Here is a 6,000-nt window from a genome sequence, read left to right on the forward strand (position 1 = left end):
CTAAAATATAGCAAATGATCTGCTGTCTGTACCTGTGTTATTGTGCAGATCAAGTTTAGGCCTGTCTACTCTTCCTCTATGTATTCCAAACTACAGTAGTGGTTTCTCAGTCATACAGATCCCTGACTGCTAACTGGAATTTCAGTAGACACTTGCAGCTTGCAATTAGCAGGGTTATTTTAGGCACTGATCTAAGTTCCAGCAGAATGTTAGCTGCATCACCAACATGCAAGAAGGAATCTAATGTAAGTCAGTCACTTGGTTTCTCTGTAAAGCTGATACAGGAGTGTACCAAAACTACAGATCTATAGCAACTACATGGCTACTAAAAGAAAATATTTCAACTGATTTTAAACCTCAAGTTGGTTAGGAAAAAATGCTGGGTTAAAATGCAACATTTATTTTGGGTACAATAAGTCATATGCTTGGAACAAATGTATTAATAGGAGAAGTTGTGACTTTCCTATTGGAGTGAGTCACAACTTAGAAAACAGGCACTAGTGAATTGCTTTTGTAAAGTTTTTTTTCTTTAAATATCTAAGACACTATGCTGTACTCTGAATGGGAGAGAAGATTCACTTGAGAAGCTGATCTTTATTGCATTAGGACTGAAACAGTCCATTACTACAATTTTTCATGGTTGCTCCATAATTCTCCTCTCTGGACCAAGCTCTTTCAGTCCTTGCAATTTTCACTCCCTCTTTTTTTTTTGTTCCCAGGTCAGCTACTCGCTGCCACCCATTCCCAAACTTCCTAACTCAGCACTGCCAGTCTTCCCGAAAGAACCAAAACAAAGATCTCCCTCAACTGGCCCAATCTGGAACTATAGCTCATTTCACTCCCACCCTTCGAACAAAACTCTCAATCCCATATAGTTTAAAACAGGGACAGGCAATTACTTGGGCTAGAGGGCCACTTAACAAGTTTTGGTGAGCTGCTGAGGGCCACACCCATAAACTTAATGGTGTTCAATAAGAGCTACACTTAAAAATTATGGTATTGATAATATAAACGTTATACTATAAATGCCATAACCAGTTTTATGCACATCACCGTATTTCCACACACAATTCCAGAAAAGAGTTCCCAAATCACCAGACAAAATGACCAGTTTTCCCCACAAAAAAATCTCACATTTCCACATATTTCCAGAAAAAGTTCCCAGATTACCACACAATTTTCCAAATATCATATTTTTATAAACATTTCCATACAACAGTTCCCAACTCACCACACACGATCATGGTATCACAGTTTCCACACTCCCTCCACCTCTATGCTGTGGCAGTGCCTGGAACTGGGTCCTGCCCCTGGTCCCTGTGCCCCACTCACCCCAGTCACACTGCCACTGGCCAGGTGCGGGCTGTGCCATGCTCGCTGCTATGGAGCAAGGCTGGGTCACACTAGGGACACCATGTCCACCTCCACCTGGAGTGCAGCATATCCACCGCAGGCTCCCTGAGAGTGGTGAATCCACATGGGCACTGAATTAAGAAGCAGGGCCCGGGACAGGTGGCATGGAGCATCCTCCCTTCAGCATCAGCTCTACAGAGGAGCAGCCCATGTCTGCCTGTTGCTCAACTGTGACCCCCAGCTTGCAGGGGAGCTCATGATGGGGAGCTGATAGGGGCTGCATGCAGCAGGGCTGCTGCTCATTCCCCTGTGGGACATTTCTGGGCTGCTTTGCAGGCTCCATCCACATACAAAAAGCCCCTGAGCACATGCCACTGCTTCCCTATCGCTGCACACGGCTGCTGCAGGTAGCACCTGGAGCACTGCTGCCCTCCTGTGGACAAGGGCAACAAAGCATTGGTCCCTGCTGCCCTCTGGTGGATAAGTGCAGGCATAGGAGGCATAAGGGCCACGTGCAGCAGTGGTTCACTATCCTTCATGTCATTTCCACACAATCAAAATAACAACACTTAACATGCTAATGAACGTGATACAGGTCTACCCAAAACTTATCCACAGAATCAATTGGCCAGCCAGATGTAGCCCGTGGGCCATATTTTGCCCATCCTTGATTTAAAACCTACATCTAGTTTTTACATCTATATAGTTTTTATATATAAACACACACAAATACAGTATAACCTCATAAATCCAGCATGCTTGAGACCTAGCACCTGTGGGAAATTCAAAAATTCCAGACTTTTTAATGAGTGAGGCTGGGACTAGGGAAGGGGCAGGGGGAGGGGCATGGTTCAGCCCAGCAGCTGCAGGCAGGTGACGTCAGCCGCTTCCAGAGCTACAGCAGGGAGCAAAGTGGAGGGAACTGTAAGTGGGTGTGGGGAACAGGGGCACGGCTCTTGCTGCTATGCACACCCCAGGAGGCTTGCAGGCTGCGGGGCTGCACTGGGCTCTTCCTGGGGCATGTGTGCCCCCAGATCTGTGTGCCGAACGAGAGCAGGATGCCACTGTAGGCTGGGGCTGGCGGCAATACTGGGCTCTTCCCAGTGCTTGGGGCAGGCAGCAGCCTGCTTTTGTTTGGTGCACAGATCTCAGGGCACACACCCCTCCGGGAAGAGCCCGGAGCAGCCCACAGGCCTCTGAGGGTGGCATAGTAACAAGAGCCACACTCCCCCCGCCCAACTTGCCCCTCACCCACTTACCATTCCCTCCACTTTGCTCCCTGCTGCAGCCCTGGGTGTGGCCGATGCCCCCTGCCTGCAGTGCCAGATTTTGAGAAATCCAGAATTTTGAGTTCTGGATTTATGAGGTTATACTGTAGTATAAATGTAGCCTGACTCTTCCACAACCCTACAAGTACACCAACATTTAATTTTACCATGCTAAAGCCCAATCAAATCATTGGCTCCTCATTCCAAAATAGGCTTCAAATTCTAGAACTCAAGGGGTGCAAGAGAAGTGATACACAACTGAACACAAACACACAAAAATGCAATTTAAATTTACATATAACAAAACAAACATTTAAAAAGGGAGGTATTCCTGATGAGCAGCACTGGAAGGTTTAGTGATGTAAAAAACACTGGGAGAGGAATAGTCCTGAGACAAATAGCTATTTTTTAATGTAGAGTTTTTAGCTTCTAAATCATTGGTTTTAAACTTGCCTGGGATCAGATTCCATTTTTTTCCATCGTTGTTTGCACTCTCTGAAAAGACCAAGGAACTGGCCACAGTACCTGAGCTTCCCTCTTGCCCATTCCTCTGATTTCTGCAATGTTTATGTGATAAGGCAGGGTAAAGCTGCTTGTGCCATTTAAGTATGCCAGCTGTGTTAAGTCATGTCTAAAGAGCATTGTAACTTCACTATAATTAAAACACCTGGAAATAATCCTAGTCCTGCCTTTACTGAGGCCTTCCATCTGATTCTCCATCATGCCAAAATATTTGTCAGCTTCCATAACATAACAACAAAAATAGAGAAGGGAAAGACATACTCACCAGTTAAAAAGAACTCACGCAAATCTTTCCACTTTGAGGATGATTAATCACTAGCCACAGCTAGGACTTATGCTGGGAACTGATGATGGGAAGAATGGGGTACTGCAGCTTCTTAAGCAAGACAGGAGCTCAGCCTCAGCTGGCACTTTAAAGCCGTACACAAAATACTAAATGGGTTGTTATTTTCCTATCGATGTAGTTATAAACTCTTCCAAGCACTACAGGGGGGCATTACATTAAAATGGAACTAGACTCAAAATTGAATATAATTTAAAATAGTGATCTCTGCATCAGTAGGGACAGTTGTAAAATGTGCCGTTCCAAACTGTGGCAGCCTGCTACTTCTGGACTTTGTGATGACCAATGAAAACAATAAAAAGATCTTGATTATTGATGCGACTATCCTCTTTAAGAACTAGTGATGGCCCTTCACTTAAATCCAGAAGCAAAAACTGACCCAGTGTAGCCAGCTGGCAAATGCCTTGAGGGAAAAAGGTTATGAAGTCAGGGTGTAAGCACCGATTATTGGGACACTATAGGAGCACAGGTCTCAAGCAATGAGAGCATCCTAAGAGCTTGAAGAATGCTTCAGTACTGTTCCAAGTTGATGAGGTGTCTCATGCTGTCAGATACCATCAGAGACTACCCACCAGAACTGAGAGTGAAGGGATGAACTAAAAAAGACTTCCTCCCTGCCACCATACTGTAGTCACTGATGAAAACTGATGGACAATACTTCAACCCAGGGCAAATGTAAACTGCATGCTTCAAGGCAAAGCTGAAGAATGCCTTACAATCCTACAAATAAGTACTAAATATGGTTATCATGCACAACCATATTTTTTTCTAACAACCATAGTGTCAAGTGAAAATTTCTTAATTATTCTACCCTGGGCAAATGTAGACTGCTTGTTAACTAAGCGATAAGACTGCCTTAACATCCCATTAATTCGTTTTTATCAACTGTATGCTGACTCCATATACTCAGAATAACATTATATCAATTGACAACTCCATTTCTTTCTTTCCTGTATCTATAAATCAAGGCTTGCAAATGGGTCTATCACAGTCATTGTACTTTGTTTTTCACCCCAGCTGTTACCCACCTCCACTTAACTCCCCCTAAGCAAATTCATCACAATCATTTGGAACAGCAAGTCAACACATCCCCATCTGGACTTCTACAACCCACTTATTGCCTTAGTATCTGCACGGCATTTTCCTTGGGGTTTCATAGTTTCTAGAGTCGGAAGGGACCTGAACAGATCATCAAGTCCAACCCTGGGCAGGAACGAGTGCTGGGACCATAATACCCCAGCCAGATATCTATCCAACCTCCTCTTGAAGACCCCCAAGGTAGCTTTGCTATAGTGAAGCCATAAGAGCAAAAATGACAAACCTTTGGTCAATTCAGGTCTATTTTGCAGCAACATTATTTGATTTCTGTAATAAAATATTGGAGACCCTGCAATTAAAGCCATGCAAACACAAAAATAAAATATGAATAGAACTAGGGTTAGAAGTGAAATGATAAAATATTGAATCACTTCTACACTTCCTTTCTGGACTTTAGATATTGAAGATAAATAAATACCATACATGTATTATTTAAACCCTACATTATTTTAATGAGGCACTAGCTCTCTACTCAATATATACAAAGCACATATAAAACTCTTCTCCATCTCCTTTTTTCAAGAATTGAAAAAGTATGATTATAAGAAATATACAAATACAAACTTTTAAAAATTAATGTAACAGTTACCTAGGAAACATCCATTTTTTTGAAACCTTGTTGGATAGCCCCTCAAACTTTAAAATCAAAAGGGAATCAATCTCTTTTCTAAGTTGACAGAACTTAAATAAATTAGATGAGGAAATCTTTTAAAGCAAAAACAATGTAAACATTTCATTTCAAATGCTGGAAATAAGTCACACGAAAAACCTCAAAAGGTATCAAATACCTTGGTGAAGGTAAATAAAGTCAGTGGCTACAAACTGACAGTTGATGGCATATTACAACCCAGGGCCTTGTTGCATGGTAATTTTGGGAGCCTCATGGAGCTCTTAACACCTGGATTGTCCACACCTGAAATTAGTTTTAAGCACAATATGAGACTCAAAATTATGCCACTCCCTGCAGGACAGGATTATCTTTGATCCATGGGCACTTTTACACATACTCCAGAGGTAGGGAGGGTGGCCCTTTAATTAGAGTGGCTCCAAGATTCTCTCTAGATGCTCTAATTAAAGCACTAGTGTCTCATGTATCAGCATCCCCGAGCTTCAAAATGGCGGCAGGCTCATTTGATAAACTTTAGTTCAAGCACCTCCACTGCCATTTTGAAGCACAGGGACACTGATACATGAGACACGGGAGGCTTCAGGGGTCTGTAATTAATTAAATCTGTTCCAATGCGCTGTAATTACAGCAAGTCAGAGCAGCCTCCACATTTGTGTACAGGCACCACATGTTACCCAGCTTGTGTTACACTAAGGTATAGCCTAGGTGTGCAGACCTTACACTTAGATTCCTAATTAGGTCTAGAAAGGCTACACCTTAGTGTAAACACCCCACCTGCCCTGTTCATC

At 43.0% G+C, this 6,000-nt stretch overlaps 1 protein-coding gene across 1 annotated transcript in view; it reads right to left on the reverse strand.

The window, feature by feature from the left end:
* The window catches only part of AKAP6 (A-kinase anchoring protein 6), a 403,624-nt gene that overhangs the window by 372,863 nt on the left and 24,761 nt on the right, over window positions 1–6,000 (reverse strand). The window lies entirely within an intron of this gene.

The sequence above is a fragment of the Gavialis gangeticus genome, unplaced genomic scaffold (assembly GCF_001723915.1).
Source record: "Gavialis gangeticus isolate Ggan-Ray unplaced genomic scaffold, GavGan_comp1, whole genome shotgun sequence".
Lineage (NCBI taxonomy): Eukaryota > Metazoa > Chordata > Crocodylia > Gavialidae > Gavialis > Gavialis gangeticus.